The sequence below is a fragment of the Mauremys reevesii genome, linkage group 18 (assembly GCF_016161935.1).
Source record: "Mauremys reevesii isolate NIE-2019 linkage group 18, ASM1616193v1, whole genome shotgun sequence".
NCBI lineage: Eukaryota > Metazoa > Chordata > Testudines > Geoemydidae > Mauremys > Mauremys reevesii.
Genome location: NC_052640.1, coordinates 16,637,483 through 16,654,583, shown reverse-complemented (window position 1 = coordinate 16,654,583; position 17,101 = coordinate 16,637,483).

Here is a 17,101-nt window from a genome sequence, read left to right as displayed (position 1 = left end):
TTAGCTGATTTATCTGCAGACTGGGTGTGGCTAAGCATGAGTAAGCAATTGGGGCAGGGAACAGCAGAGCATTCTGGGATAGCTGGGTCAGCTATAAAAGGTCACAACAGCAGCAGCAGCTCTGTAAGTTAGTAGGAGCTAGAGCAAGGAGGCTGTGCTGTAATGAGTATGTATGTGTCTGTTAGTGTATTTAGTAGGGAAACTTTTAAAAGTGTGCTTTGGATGCCTACAAAGTCCTTGTTTGTATACATACACACACTTAGATTAGGACTAGCTTTTCTTTAAAGTAGCTGTCGTATATACAAAACAGTTCAGCTGTGCAATGTGTGTGGGTATCTACTGACTGGTGAATTCTGCCCATTTGCCAGTTCTGTAGGGAAAAACAAAGGCAAAAGTATTTTCAGTATCTCAAAGGCCGGTGAAATGAATGGCCGTTTCTGGGAGATACGTGAATAGTCACCAAATGACCTGGAGCTAAGTGAAACTTTATACAGCAGGCCTTTTCCCGAGCATCCTCTGGTTTAGTTTCACCATGAGAATTTCACAGAGTGAAAACAGTGTTACTTTGGGGGACACTTCCAGATGTTTAACCGATAATTTTGTTCTTGCCCTTTTATTCCTCTTCAAAACACGTTTGCCTCCTTTTCTACCTGCAGCCTGACAGGCACTTAAAAGAAAATGAAAACTACACTTTCAGTACAAAAGGGTTTTTATTGTAGATTAAATGCAAGAGCTAAAGTCTCCCAGGGAGATCAGTGGGTGTATCTCTTCTCATACAGGCTACCGTGACTCAAGAAGATGGCTGTTAAACTCTGCACATGCAAGAGTTCTTAAACATTTAAAGGTGTGGTACACAAAAGACCTGACAGTTTCATAGCTACCTATACCACAAAAATGTTACAAGAGACAAACAGTTGTTGGAGGCTGTAGAAGGATCACATCATGCATGCTTCTGTTTAAAAAATGCTACCAAGTGTGTTTGTGGCCAGAGGCTCAGAAGAGCTGGCACAGCCTTCACACTGAGATGGCAGATTCTTATCCATTGCCCTGGACAATGACGTTTTCAAATGTTTGTGGGAATGTGATTTGAGTCAGGACCAAAGTCTTCTCTTTATGATCATGATATCTGAAAATGTCTTGAATACCGGGGGAGGGGGAGCTTTCAGTTTTGCTCATGTTTACATTAATAACCCCATCCCCTTGCTGAGACTGTAGTGTGAGGGCAAGCAGTATTATTTCATAGGCTAAGAATATATATCTCATGTGGAAAGATGGAAAGGGTGGTGCTCACTCTCATGTGCTGTCCTACAAGAGGTATATTAGGTGATGGTAAGGTAGAATCGTTAGCTAGTCTCATTCTGCTCAAGGGCCTGATGGGACTATGTGGGAAAGCATGGCCCTGTATAGTGTCTTTGATCTAAAAGAATGAACATGCTTTACACACTGTTTCTGTGTGTGTGTGTGTGTGTGTATAAAGATGCATCTGAACTCTCTGGCTTCACACGTTGACTTAAGCCTCTCTCTACAATGAGAGATCGAGTAACGTCACATCATCACCTCTGACCAAACTGGACCCAACTTTAGGGTGGCAAGTGGTTTATGAAGTAGCAGAAAGAGCAGCTTTAGAAATAGAAAGAGAAGAATGAATTATTCACTGTAAACCACGGGGGGAACTATAGTTACTTTAGGTTCGACTGTAACAACCAGAGTTGGGATTTCACTAGGCGGTAAGGTGCTTTAGTATCTTTAATGAGCAGAAATGGACAGGACCCTCAGGTTCACATCTCATTTGAAAAACAGTGCCTTCAGCTGAGGCATTAGCTCAGGAATGATTCAAAGGGAAGACTTTCAGATGGTGAGTCACCGCCATGGGTTTTCTGTGGTTATTTCCTATCTGAGCACAGATCAGAACTTGCTTATCTGACGAGATCACAGCCCAGGGTGGCATGACTGCAGGCAATGTGAAAAATAAACAGGGGATTCTAGCAGGATTATTTCACTCCGACTAGACAACATGCCATAGAATAGTTGCCAAGTTAGGTCACCTTAGGCAATTACTCTGAATGGGTTTAAGAGACAGCTGGACATTTTTATGAGGAGAGAGTTGATTTGCAGATGCAAAGACAAAGCAAGGAGTCGGGCTGGAGATAAACTTAAGGGGCTACACTCATTGGGCCAAGTGGCTGTTTCCTGTTCTGTAATTCTTTGTTTCCTTAGAGCTATTTGCAAAATTGACCAGGCCATGTACTGAGTGTGTATACACAGTGTGGCCATTGATCAATGACACCCAATGTAGAGCACACAGGACCATAATCAGTCGCCCTCTCCCTCACAAAGAGGGTGAAAATGAGGGAGTGACATTCTAAATTAGATCAGTGTCCTTCCATGATGGTGAGGTTTGAACATTCCCCTCCCACGCTTGTCTCAGCCCTGGCCTCTGGGCCATAACGCATGGGCTACAGACACAAACAAGGCACCCCCCACCGCTGTATAACAGCAAGAGCTGCTCTTTATGGATGGTACACTGCTGACACTATGGATGCAGCATTGCTAGGAAGGGTAACGCAAGCTATGATGTAATTAGATGCTGTCCTGCAGGGCCAGCATGAAATACACAGTACAGGATTGCTGTAAGCCAATCATAGCACCACTGTATGGACTGCAGGAGAAAGGCCTGAATAATGAAGTCACTTTTGCTGAGGCTGGTGGCTGAGATTCCATTAGCTTTCCCCTTCAGGTTGGCCTAGGAAAGTGATAGAAAATGAGACCTTCTAGTCAGTGACCCCAAGTTCACAGCAGGAAAGAGTCTCTTTCATGTCCCTTTCAGATGCTAGGAGAGGAATATTTCCCCCACCCTTTTCAGACTCCTAGCAGGAGAGGAACTAATCCAGATAAAATGGGAACAGCCGAGGCTTCACCCAGAACTGAAACTGTGGGGACCTCTGAGAGTGTGAGACCCCTTCCCCGCCCCCACTTTGTTTTCACATTCCTTTGCCCTTCCTGGCTCCGCCCCAGAAGCTCTAACCAGGACTGAGCCTGTGAAATCCCGCACATGGGACGATTTTCTCATGGGATTCCTAGCCCGAATGTCTAGGCCCATGTTCAGCTGCTCTCTGGAGAAACAGCTCGTGGGTGTTTTTCGGAACTTAATTCGGAACCTTTGCTGCTCTCCAAGCAATAAAAACAATTGTAACGTGCAACACTTACAGCAGCTCGCCTCAAAAGTTCAACTCCCTTTATAAGCATCAGTTACGCCTCAGGCAACACGAGTGCCAGGATTGGTCACATGGTTACCCCATGGTCATTTTTAAAGCTGCTGCTGATGGAAACAAGGACTAATATAGGGCTGGCCCCATTTGTCTCCATACCACTCTCTCCCCGTATGTCTGTAGCAGCCTTCCTGACCATGCCCAAGGTGAAGCCTCACACTCCAGCTTCAGATTCCTCCTCTGAACGGAACTTACCACTCTCCATCAGCTGCCATCCGCAGCTCCTCTGTGCGAGGCCAACTCCAAGCCTTCTCCCCCAGTGGGGAGAAAACGACATCACATGATGCCGGACGACTTAACAAAACAAATGACAGGCTCCTTATTTAGTGTAACCCTCGCCTTTGCCTTCCTCCACACCCACTTCATTGTGTATTGTCTTCCCTCACCGTGCTGCGTCTGTCAGTTTGGGGCAAGAAGCTGTCATCTGAGGTCTTAGCAGAGCACTCTGCACACCTAGGACACTATTTAAAACAATCATTATTGTCTTCCAGTAAAACCAGAATATTTTCCTATTACTTGCTCTACTGTATCCGGAAACAGGAACCAGTTACTGTGGTTTACCCTGCTTTGTCTCCTCCCAGCAACAGCACTTCTAATAAATCCAGAACTTCACTTTAGCGATACTCAACTGGATCAGCCCAATAACAATGGCTGAGCCAGTCTGTATAAGCCTTGCCCCGAACCAGAATGGCACCAGAACCAAATCTATTTTAGAGTCTGAAAAAATTCAGTTCGCTTCCCTTCTTCCTCTAGTTATTTTTCATTTCGGTGGAACTGGAAGCAGGAGTCCCAAGGGGCTGTTCCCATGGTCATTCCGTCCTGAGCAGGGGGGAGTTAGAAAGTATTGGGGATCTCGGGATAGAGACTGTTCCGGAAGGAATTTCCAGCCCAGATTTGCAGACACAAAGCGGTGTGTCACAAAGCATCTAAAGTTGTAAGTAAGCAAACAGCTAAAGCTCTGGAGGCTTGCCTCATTGCTAGTTAGTTATGGGGGAATAATTCAAAGGCCCGGCTTTCCTTAGTCAGCTGAACCGGCTAGGTGGTCTGGGTATGTTGACATCATTACAGGTTCTGTTGTCCATTTTCAAGAAAAATTGTTTCTTTTTCCCTTTGAAAACAATGAAAAATCTAGTCTCAGGTCAAAGTGGAGGGCACATCTTGGAGCAGTTCATCCAGTTCCAACAGAAAAGGACACACACATGCACACTTCAGACCAAAGCAATTAATTATTCGGTTTCCTTGAACTGCCAGACTTTAAGCTACTCTGTCTTCTGAGCATGTGTATCCATGGCAACCCCCCCAGTCACCACAAGTTTTAAAACGTGCTGCATTTCACACCTTTTTTTCATCTATTATTTTCTAAGTTTGGGCTTAGGACCTTGTCTAATCATCCTGTAACTTCTACCTAGAAGTACAGATAGAGACACTTCTTCAACCAAGTGACACTGATTTAGTTATGTGACAATAATAAGTCAAGTTACTCTTCTTTATCTTAACTGTCTGTCATAGACTAGTGATGGGTGAGCATCGAAAGGCGTGAAGTTCTTGGATAAGCACTATCCTAGTCTGCTATGTTCTTATGTACTATACCTCTTGGGTCTTCAAAACTGGGCAGTGAATCTCACAGTGTTTTCCTGTAACATTTCTGTTACCCCTTGCTTCTGGTTGGACCATAAATACCAGAAAACCTTCTTGCTTTGTTCAACACTTGTGCTTCTAGTGTCAGCCAGAAGCTAGAAACAGGCCTGGAAATTTAAAAAAAAATAGAAGGATATTTAGATAAACTTATTTGAATCTCTGAAGGGGTTTGGTTCAAGTTGATTGGAGTTTGAGGGAAAGGTCTGGGTAGGTTTTGACTTTATAAAGCAAGTTCGGCCAGCTCCAGCATAGACACCGTCACAAACTGGAACGTATAAGCTTTCCCTATCAGGGAGCGGGTTCAGCCGTACCAGGTTTATCACCACCTGTACCCATCCAGTCTTCCTCAATATTCTACCTTCCTGATTCGGGGCTATTGATAAGCATCACATTGCTTACTGCTGTTTCAGCAATGGGTCACACTGAACTCTTGATAAACGAAGTATGGAGGAGAATTAGAGTGAGCTTGCTATGCTGGAGGATTCTGAAAAGTTGAAAGAACTTCCTGAGTTAGTGGCGGACACAATGGGTGATTCCAACCAGAAGGCAAAGTTCAGACCAGAGTATTGTTTGTCAGCGTTGCCTCTGTTCAAAATACGTTGTCATAGTATATCCAGGTCTCATGTATTCCAAAGCAAGCTGCACCTGAATTTCAGTGCTGTCAGCTGTAAATTGTGGCATCTTAATTTGAACGTTAAAAGATGAAGGTTTTGAAGGTCATAAATATGAAAATGAATAACATAATCAGAAGACAGGTTTCAGAGTAGCAGCCGTGTTAGTCTGTATCCACAAAAGGAACAGGAGTCCTTGTGGCACCTTAGAGACTAACAAATTTATTTGAGCATAAGCTTTCATGGGCTAGAGCCCACTTCATCGGATGCATGCAGTAATCTCTTATGTTATCACCTTGGAAATTCAATTATTTTAGTGATCTCACATTTTCACTTTCCAATGTCTTGCAGCTTTTTGTGTTAATGATGAATAATTACATAATGAGAGGAGAGGTTGGGAGGAGCAGTGGGGACAAGAGGCAGCTTGAGATAAGAATATTAGCTGGCTTTCTCTGCTAAAAGGATCAAACAGTGCTTCAGTTGTTAGATTCCAGAGCTAACTCCCCTTAAAGCAGGGCAGTTCACACCTTTCCAACGTCTGGTTTCAGGCTGTCTGAAACAGCATGCTCACCCTGTTAAAAATAAAATGTGCAAAAGTATTCGTGGAATGATTTTCAAACAGTGAATGAATTCAAGAAAATTGTGGATCTGCTCATGCATATTCCATGAGCAACAAATTGGAAACAAAATTTGCCAAACAAATAATTTGGCAGCAATTATTCCCTCAGCTCTACTAGTGGCTATTTTTTTTTTGTTTATGGACAAGAATATATTTTTAAGCATCACAGAAATTAAATGGCAGAAAAGAACAGTCACAGGGCATTCAGAGCCGCAACTCTTGTGACTAGATCTTACATGCAGCTAGTTATGTGCGTGCATATTCTGTTGGAGAGAACAGACAAAGTTTCCTTTTTAACATGAAATCTCCTTGCTTTGGTGCAGCGAGGCCCCTGCCCTGAACTTACCAGAATGTGTAGGTCGTTTTTTGGTGTGTGGGGGGTTGAATTTAAACTTTATGTTCTGTAACTAAGTGTTTAACCTCTACAGCCCCCAACTACCAGGAGACTCATTTCACATTGTATGCATGAAATGAAGGACTTAGGCAACTGGTTTGCTGAGCTTCTCTGTACAGACACATCTATCCACAGAGAGCTCATAGACACACGCATACCTTCGCTAGACTCACCAAAGGCAGAAATGGCTCCTCAGAGGCAGAGAGGTACAAATCTCATAAACTTGCACATTATAGGGAGCTGTCGCTTTTGCAGTTGTTGGATGGAACAATACAGAATCACCATTCAATAGCCAAAGTGCTTGGACTCTTGTTTTAGGCCAACCTCCCAACGTGTACAAATGGATGAGCCCAAAGTAATGTCATGGTAGAGAAGTAAGAGCATAATTCTGAGGCATCACCCCTTCCCTTTCCCCCACGTGTCTCTACCCCAACCCATCCTAGCTCCTCCAGTTCTCTTGAGCGTTTTGTTCTTTTGAGCCCATCGTGGGTAGCAGCTGCTAGCTGAAATCCATAGCAGTGTTATTAACGATACAGGCAGTTTGTTGTCCCCTGAAAATCTATGAAACGGAGTGAATTATCTGCAGCTCCTGTTGGTGTTTCAGTGGAGAGTGAAGGGGGAAAGCCCTGGAATGAAGCCCACACCTTCATCTGGTTCTTCAGCCAATTTTGAGCTATTGAGGGTGATTAGAGGAGATGGTGTATTGATATGCGCAAGAAAGGGCGCAGTAACTGGCACCATTGGGAATGACCTGAGAGGGAACCTATTGCTCTTTACAAACTATGGGCCAAATTCAGGGTGCATGGGATGGCTTCTGCCTCTCTGCAGCCAGGTGCAGGAAGTCCACCAAGGCAGCACAAATCTACTGAAACCTTCACCTCTGCTAGGAGTTTCATAGGAGTCCAACAATGCCCACAAAGCGGGTGGTTCTCTCTGGGGAGAGACTGAGTCCAAATAGGCCAAGGAATGTGCATCTCTTCAGTAGCCTCTGACAATTGCAACATAGCGTCCTTTTCCCACAGCACGGCCTGAGGGAGGGCAATGGCGGGACCCTCCTCAGCCCGCCCCTAGGCAGAATCCCCTGGGACGCAGGAGGTAAACTGCTCCAGGGACCTGTAATCTACAGTCTCCCTGTGCCAAGTTCATCGCCTATATAAATAGGCACATGTCACCCAATCACCTCTGTATCAGAGAGTGGCATATGAGCTCTTACAAGCACGACACACATGTTTTGGGACAGGAAGTGAAGTAGAATATTGTATCCAATCAAACTCGCAGAGGGAATTCCCCCAAAGTGAAGTTTTGCTGAGAACCTGGAGACAGCCCCTCTACTCTTGGGGAAAATGCCATGGGATCGCTAATGACCAGAAGAGGCATTGACTTCAGTTTTACAGCTCCTCCAAACACCGGCACGTCCAGCAACACATGTTTCATGCCAGGCATTGGTTTAGCACCGTCTCCGGATAGAGAGTGCCACCTGCTGTCAACACCCCCTCCCACAGCACTCTGAGGGGTGTGTTTTTTGGAGGTCCCTTGTGTAAACTTGAGGTCTAGGTTGCTGCTCCCACAGTCAGTGGTGGAAATTTATTCTAGGTGCAGCAGGTTGACAGATGACTCTCCATGTCTCAAGAACTAGAACAGCCAGGACGCGGCAGGCTGGAACTGAGGGCCAGTACGCGGAGTTTGTTTGGCCGGTGGCATCCTCAGTCTCGCTTTCATGAGCATTAAGTCTCACAAGTTGGGGAGCAGGGGATGATATTCATGGTGCCTGGAGTGGACGTTGTGTTGTTTCTATAGCATAGTGCCTATTGTGCTATAGAAACTCAGCTCATCAGAATACAGGGAACCTTAATTCTCTCCAGATGCTAGCAGTAGCAAGCAACTCTCGCACGGCATGCATGCTTAATTAAGTACCAAAGCTGGTGGATATGTTCCTGATTGGAGAGCCCTGGTTGTCAGCAGCAGCTTTCACAGCAGCGAATGTGCCCCAGCACCGTGCACAAAAGAGCCACTCCGCCGACATTAGCCAGCTGAGTCTGAAGAACATTTAAACCAGATTCCTTTACAAATGGCAGAAGTCATAAAATCCAATATGAAACCTTAGTCCCCTGTTCAGCTGTTAGCGACTCTAACTGGAACAGAGCACTGTCTTAATTATAGCAGACCTAAGGCCCCATTCCATTGTCTAACTCTCCAGAGGAATGAGAACAGACTGATCCCACAGTAGCGCTCAGACTAGTAGCGAAGCAATTTAAAAAAAAATACTAACCAACATGTGTGAAACAGCAGCAGCTCTGCTTCTGGCTTTCAACGCAGGCAGGTGCTTTACGATTCCCTTTCTGGGAGCCCAGTAATGCTTCTCCGGGTCTCTCTGGGAAACTCAGCCAAAGAGAGACCTGCCTCTACCTGTACAGCGGAAACTGATTCCGACTTCTCAGTGCTAAGCCAAAATTCTGCAGCAACATGCAGCAGAAACTAAGGGCCTGGCCCTATTAACATCAATAGATCTACGGCAGGGACGAGCCGAGCTAGAGTAAATTGACACCTTTTGGAGCTGTAGCCTGATGCCAAAGTTAAAAACCAAACCAGGTAACAATAAAATAAAATGAACTCAAATGGGTTTCAGACTGAAGGTCAAATTCTAGCTGGGAAATGGTCACATGAATATCTCCAAAGTTTCATCAAGCTAAAATATTGTGTATCATATATTCTGAGCTGAACAGTTGCGCTCTTTGGTCCAACATCTGCATCCTGAGAGAGAGGGAGGGAATCTGGAAGGAGAAATGAAAGAGGCTGGCAGACGGGAGTAGATAAACTTTGGTGTGTACAGCACGAAGACAGGCAGAGCTGGCCCCAGGCCCACTCAGGAGGGACTACATGGAGCTGCAAGGCAGAAAGGGCCTTTCAGAGGTGCCAGTCCTCATCCTTCCATCTCTTCTTGTAATCTAAGTTGCTTTGAGATGCTGGAAACTCTAGGCCAAGGCTGTCAGCCGTACGCCTGCAGGTCAGATCCATTCCATGGGGCGTATTTCAGTGGCCCACGTGGTAGGCTGTGAGTCTGGTATGTAAGTGTGTAGTCCATTTCATGGCAGAGGGTAGGAAGAAAACAAAAAGGAGGGGGAGGTTGGAGAGCGAGCCCACCCTGCACTCAGCCCTCGGTGGCAGCTCCTGGCCCACGGGGCTGGGCCTGGCTTCCCGCTCTGGGCACTGCAACCTGGCACCCAGGGTCACAGCGCCACTCAGGTTTGGTCCATTCAGTCCTCCATGGATGGCCAAACCTCTCTGGCTCTGTGATCCTGTGTGCTAGAACGCAACACTACTTAGTTTGATGACCTAATCCAATGTGTTTTTAGCCACTTCCAAGATTTCACAGACTTCATTCAAATTCACAATTTCTGTGACCTCCGTAACCCAATCAGAGCCTTTTCCATGTGACATATTCAAATTCTGCAGAATCTCAGCTTTCATTTTAAAAAGTAGGTTTCTAGCCATTGCGATTGCAAAGAAAAGCTTCCCACTGTGAGCCAAATGTAAATCGAGGGGACTGCCTGAGTCTGCATAGAGCCTGGTACAGTAGCTCTGAGAGGTGTGAACTGCCCGGCTCCCCCATTTATCTCTGTAGAACATCTACTCTAAATTCCAGCAATGGCATTTCTGTGCCAACATTCCACAGCTCTCCTAGTATATGGAATGAGAACAGGTGGGACGGACGCCCTCGGGGAAGTGGCAGTTGCTGCAGGAATGGCAATTCCAAGGGAAGATTGGAATAGACTCACAAAGTTAGGGGAACAGGGACGAGAGCCGCAGAGACAGGAGAATGGGGACGGGGGAGAGAGGAAAAAAGTAGCAGTTGTCTAAGGAGGGGCAGATTTGCTCACAGTGGGGCTGACTGTGACAATTAAAACTTCATTACTCCTGAAAGGCTGTATTTCCCCCTTGCCCTCTGCCAATCTCTGGTGGGAGCTCCACCCTGGGCTGCATGAGCTGTAAGCAAATACAGAATCTGACCCTCTCCACCACCCTGTCCCAGACAGACATGGGAGAGGCCTGTCAGGAACCATGTTTCTCTCTGATTGCAGGAAAATAACCATTTCTTCAAATGTAGTTGCACTCAATGAGATCAAGAAAGAAAGAGAGAGAGAGAAAACACGGAGGGCAGGCAGGCAGGGCTAGGGCATGCGGGGCGATAGCAGATTCACTGCTACCTACCAATGATGAGGGTTGCCAAGGCTTTCACCTCAGCATCAGTAACTCCCATCCTTTCCTGGTGTTCCCCGTGTCTCTTTGCTGTATGCACCCGCTGGCGCTCATCTTATTCTCAGACTGTGAGCTCTTCAAGGCAGGGTCTGTCTCACTCTCCATTTGTACAGCACCGAGCGCCATGGGGTCGAGGGTCTCTAGGCTCCAGCATAATGTACATGATAGTCATTACAGCACCTCTGCCTGACTGTGGTACTTCTGCCAACGATGGGACAGCGGTGCCACTCAGCAGTGCTGACAGGCTGACACTGGCACGTCCCGAACGGCTTGGCATGCCTGGGCGTATGATGGGCACAGCAGCCAGAAAACATACAAAGCCCAGCTATTAGCAGCATGGGCCCCCGAGGTGCTTTCCCCAGCTCCCAGTCCCAGCAGAGCTGGCGTCACTGCAGCGCATGTGCCTAGTGTTACTCTCCTGTGTAGAGAAGGAGCCGGGTAAGTATTTTGCCGGGAGCAGTTTTGCAGCGGAGTGGGCGTGAGAATGTGCAGCACGAGCGAAGGTGTCAGGGTGCTGAAGGCTGGGAGCGACTGACCGACCTGTTGACAGGGGCTTTGAGGAGACTGATGGGGCCTGCAGACAGCAGCCTGCTGGGAACTGGCAGGCGGAGGAGGAGAGGGAAGTCTTGCAAGTTCTCGCTCTAGCAGGGTTTAGGTGAGAGGTGCTCCTAGCACCGCGGCAGGCCCCACCTCGTGCGACAGGGCCTGTCTTTTATTAGCAAGACAGAGGCTGATCCTAAATGCTGGTCTGCCCTTTCTGCTTGCTCCAGTTCGGCCCTTTCACTCCCTTGGGTAGCCCCACAGCATTGCACAGGCTGCAAGCAAGGGCAGAATTTAGCCCTTTGTTGGCAGAAACGTCCAGTACCACTTTAGGAGGTGCCTCCCTCTCACATGTCCTAATGATTGAGGGCTAGATCCTGAGGCCTGCTAAGGTCACTTCGTGTCACTGGAGCGGTGCAAAGTGACCTCCAAGCTGTTTTAAAGAGGCAGCCGAGGATTCCCCAGGGCAGGCCATTCTGGGGTGCGGACGGGGCATGATGGGGGCAGGGCTGGAGTTCATTGCACTGTGTCAACCCTCAGGTGGTGGAGCAGTGCCTAGGAAGCCCCTGACTTGCACCAGGGGCCGATTCAGCCCCTGTCTGCCTCTCCCACGACCCAGGGAGGAATTAAAGGTGGGTTGGAGCTGAATTCTAGAGGTGACCTTCCTCCTCATCCTGACTGCTTGCGTTCCAGAGGCGACCCACGCCTTAGCGTTTGTCTCCTGGAGGCGACCCCTCCAACCCTGCTGCCCTTCCCCCTTGAATGACAATATAACTCTAAGCAGTGGTGTGCAAAGCAGCTGGGGGTCATTGCTTTTCTCAGGCTGGGGGCTGCCCCTGTGTGCTCTCCCCGCAGGTCCCACCCCACTCATGTTCTGAATGAGAGGACAAGCTGCGTGGCTCACTTGGGCCCAACCTTGGCAAGGAATTGCCCCCCCTCCCCCCGCCTTTGCAAACACTCCTCTAAGTTTGCTGTCAATCAGCGCCTGCAGGTCGTAAATCGCTCCCTGCCCTGTGACTCCAATCACACGCTCAGACCTCTGAGATCACGTTAACGGACCAGAGGGCTGGGTGGCTTGTTACTACTTAAATCCAGGGCCAGGTGGGATATTTCCCCACCCTCCATCCTCGCTGGATTCCTTGGCATGCATGCTCTCCCCTTTGCGCAGCCGAGAGGAGTGTGAGCCCTTCCCGGGCAGAGAAAATCCTTTCATGGCTCATGAAAAAGCAGAATTTTAATGAGAGAAAAGTGTTACATGATTTTTTTTTTCTGCCTAAGCTCTGTGAAAGTCCCATGGACGGGGGCCAGCAGTTCCTGAGGGATCAAGATGCCTCCTCTATTTCTCTGCTCGTCCATGGGCTCACCTTTAAAATTTGTTCTCAACAAGCTCCAGAATCGACTGAATCAGCTTTCATGTGCAAAGCATTATGTTGTGGATTATAACTGAGACCTTAACAAGATGAATCTGCTGCCTGGGTAGGGGAAGAGGAATGGGCCCGTTCCAAAGGGAGGTGTTTGCATAGCTCCAGTCTTACACAGTTCAAAACGAATGTAAATAGAGACAGGCTGAACAGGTTTGGGGAAACCTCTGACAGTGTGGGCATGGGAGGGTGTTTAATGATCACAGCAGCCTCTCTCCATTCCGGGCACCAGCCCCAAAAGGGTCACCCGGAGCTGTGCTCAGAAGACAAATGGCATGTCCTGGAATGGCACCGCCTTTCTGTACACGGGGTGTAAACGCACTGAAGTTAATGGAGTTCCACCTGTGTAAACACAGCTGAAGGGAGAGGAGGCTCGGGCCTGCCGAGCTGGATTGGGACCTCATACATTCCCGTGTCACTGTGCTGAGTTCAGGGGAGCTGCTCTGCATTTACCTCCCATAAGAAGGAGAGGAGACGCTTTGGGGCCAGCCTTCAGCTTCGTGTCAGTTGGAGTCAATGGGGCTTGCGCAGGTGGCGGAGGAGCTGACTTTTTGGGTCTGGCTCTCGGGGCTGAAATGTTCATGATGTTTGGTGGCATTTTAAGTTGCAGGGAAAATCTGACACCCCTCCACCCCGGTCTCTCTGCTTGGGAGGCACTGGAGCAACGTGAGCCAAGGCCATGGTGTAAATTACACAGAGGGTGTAAGTCAGTCAGGAAGCAGGTGCCGAGAAGTAAAGTGGGATAAGTCGACGTTCAGTGGGTGTGCAAAGCCAGACTGACGCACGTGCCCCGGGAGCAGAAGTGGCATGTTTCAGGGAGAGCAATAAATAAGAGGTGTAATACACAGCAGCACCCTCCTGTCCCCACGGCCACCTTTAACTGCACCATCTGCAATGCTCCCACAGAATCCCAAAGCAGGGTAAGTGACACATGTTTTCCACATCCACTGAATGCCAGATCCAAGCATGTTGCCCTGCTTGGCCACTTACACCTGTTTCTGACCAGCTTACACCCCGTGTGTAATTCACACCGTGATTTACGTCACCTCTGAATTTGGCCTATGGTGTCAAATGTGCAGACCCTCGTAGCTTTCAATTTATCACACTCTGTCTCATAGAAGTGGGATGGGGGGAGGGAAATCCACAACCTGCAGGCCAGACAGGAAAGGGGCCTGCCAGTGATTGAGGAATCTGTCACGGAGAAGCTAGAAGGGCGAGACATATGGGCCTGCTTCCGCTCCTCCATACTCCACTGGAGTCAATGGAGTTACACTGGTGTAAGTGAGCCGAGCCTCAGAGCTCAGTCAGGCAAAGGAAGTGAGGGCTGGGTTTGCACAGATTGCTCCTGGGTTTTGAATGAGCCCTGAAAAATCCATTTCCTTTAGAAAATACTGAGTCATGATATGAGTGGGTTCAAAATCCTCCAGCATGCACATGGAAACGCAGCCCCACCCACCAGCAGTGGGCAACCCGCATCTCCATTCCCCTGCCAGAGTGTGTGGGGATGAGATCTCACCTCTTGGGCTAGCTGCTGAAACTGGATTATGGCTTCCTTGAGCATATGTGGAACTGGGCTGCCAGCTGGCCTAGCAAAAATGTCTAACTTTGTGACAGCCTCCTTCTTTATACATCACAATTCCATCTGTATTACCTCCTGGTGGTGATATATCTACGAATGCTGCCACAGAATTGGCCAGTTAACGTCTGACAAAGTGACCATGTCAGGCAGGAGCAAACTGGGGAGAACGCGGGGGTGGGGGGAGTGGTATTTTGGAAAACAGAAGTGCTGACTTTGCCTTGAAATGATCCACGGGGTTGCATTATTAATTCTTTGGGATAGTCAACTGTCCCTCAGGAACTCATGAAAACGTTTGTAAATCCTGAGAGTTTCACCAAGTTCAGCCCAAGTGATTGCATGTCCAGGAATTTATCCCAGAAAGTACGTGATTCATTATTTGCCATTCGTCAGTTTCCCCATGTTTAAAATATGTCAGTTGTCCGGTCAGGGGCACAAACATTACCATGTGACAGAGCTGACCAACCACACAAGAATTGCAATAGCAAACTGTTGACGTGAACAGCTTACAAAACCACCACGGTCTGAAAATTCTCCATCCAGGTCACTTGGAGCCAGATGCTCATATCCTTATCCAGGCTGAGTCCTGGTGGGCTACTCCCATTGGCTTCAGTGGCTGAGCCGGATGCTATTGACTATGAATCAGGATGTTAGGGTCTGATGTTGGGTGAAGATTTAGGAATAATGAAAACCCTGCAGAAAATCAGGCTCAGTTTGCAAACAAATCGCTCGTCAAAGAAAGGGGCTGCAGCAGCCCCTTGCTGGGCAGCCCCTGGTGACCATGTAGCCTCCTCTTGCTGTCCCTGGGGTTCTTTTGCAGGTGCAGGGTACTGTCCACACAGAGTCATCTGCAAGTCAAGGCCCTCAGTGTGTAGCTTTTATTCTTCTGGGTCGAGGACTGAGTCCGGCAGAGAAGAGAGCAGCAGCTTGAACCCATGTCAAAAGAAGGACGAATGTTTAAGTGGCCATCACCAGGAAACACATTTTCAGCAGGGATAGTGGCCATGTTATAGACCACCTGACTCACTTACTGGGCCCTTCCCTTCTTGTGTTGCCACTTCTACCTGTGCAAGGCAAGCGTGAGCTGGCAGCAGATCAGAGCAGCAGCGTTTCACGCTCCTTTTCACGCCCCAAGGTGCAGGAGACCGCAGAGTCAGGCCCCACAACCAGATCTATAGGGATTCAGTGCTGGTGAAGGCACCCTGGAGGCCGGAATCCTTTATTTATCCACAGACTCCATGGAGCAAAGCCATCAGCCGTCACACTCTGCAGCACAACACTCTACCAGGGCACCTCAGTCATGCTGAGGAGGGGGCCCCTCTGAGATGATGGGGATGGGTCAGCTCACTGGCCCGTTTGAGCCAAGGTTTCTTTGGTGAGGGAGGGTTTAGTTTTAAGTCTTGTGATGAAAACAGCAGCATTGCTTAAGAACAGCTAACTCGGTGGGGTGACATGATGACAGTCGGCAGACTCCATCCTCCTGCACTGCTGCGTGGGACCTTAATCTTCAGTGCTTTGTGTGACTTCCTCCTCCTCACTTGTTTGCTTCCCTGGCGTGCCTTTACCTTCTGTCTGAACAAATAGCAGAGAGGAGTCCCTTGCAAACAGGGCGTTCTGCTGGTTTTACAAGCTGAGGTTTCAGAATACGTGTTTAGCTGTTTGCTTTGGAGGCCATACAATGCTAGACAAACACTTATTCCAGGAACCTTTCCTCTACTGGGGGCCAAGTTCCCTCCATCCTGGAGCCTGTTGCTTGGGAAGATGTAGGGTCACTGGAGAGGTGATGCTGGTGCAGGCCCTTCTGCTTTCCAGTAGGCAAAGGATGGAGTAAATCACCCTGTGACCACATCAGGTTTTGTTCTGGGAAGTCTCCGTGGCCGTGTCATTTGTCAAATGCAGACAAACTAATTAGCACACCCACCTTCCACTCACCTCAACCTTTTTCTGTCCAGACAAATTCCTTACTCCTGAGCTCTGGTTGAAAGTCAAATTGTGGAGCTGGATCGATGACACCAGGCAGCACCTGTTTAAACTGGCTGGGGAGGGAAGCAATGTAGCAATGAGAAAATGCGACTGGCAGCCATTCCCTGACCTATCGCAGACTTGTAGTGGCGTTTGGACAAGTCACTTGACTTCTCTTTCCTTTAGTTTAGCCATTATGAAACAAGCAATACTTCCCTGGGACGGGTTCATAATTACACTTGTAATGAGTGATCATAAAGCACTTGGATATCTTTGGGCATGCGGCTGTATTTAAACACAGAGTAGCATTAATTAAAATGAAAGCGTTTTATCCCCACTCTTTGATCTTACAGTTTGTCTTGTGCTTGCAAATAGCAGAATATACTATTGACTAACTGAGATAGAAACCCTGGCACGAGGTCAGCACGAAAGCGGTCTGCCGCGAGTCATTCAAAACCCCCGCCAGCGTGCCATGCTGCCATCCGAAAGCAGTGAATATTGCTTGCAGAAGGGGACACTTTCAAGGCTAATGTTACTCTGAAGATGAGTGTGCCTTGGAGGAACTGGGCCTGCTTCACATCACCATGTAGCAGGAGCTAGAAGAGGCCATGAAACCTCTGGAGCAGCTGCTGAGCACGTCTGAAAATGTGGTTTGACACCGATCTCACTGAGCAGCCCCCACCCCCACTTCACCTTGGAGCACTTCAGTCACTGGGCACTCAGATAACCTGGCCCAGACCAAAGACCAGCTTTGCAAACCCGTTGGGCACACTGCTCCCCCGTAAGCTCCAAGATGGGCACCTGAGTGGCTATT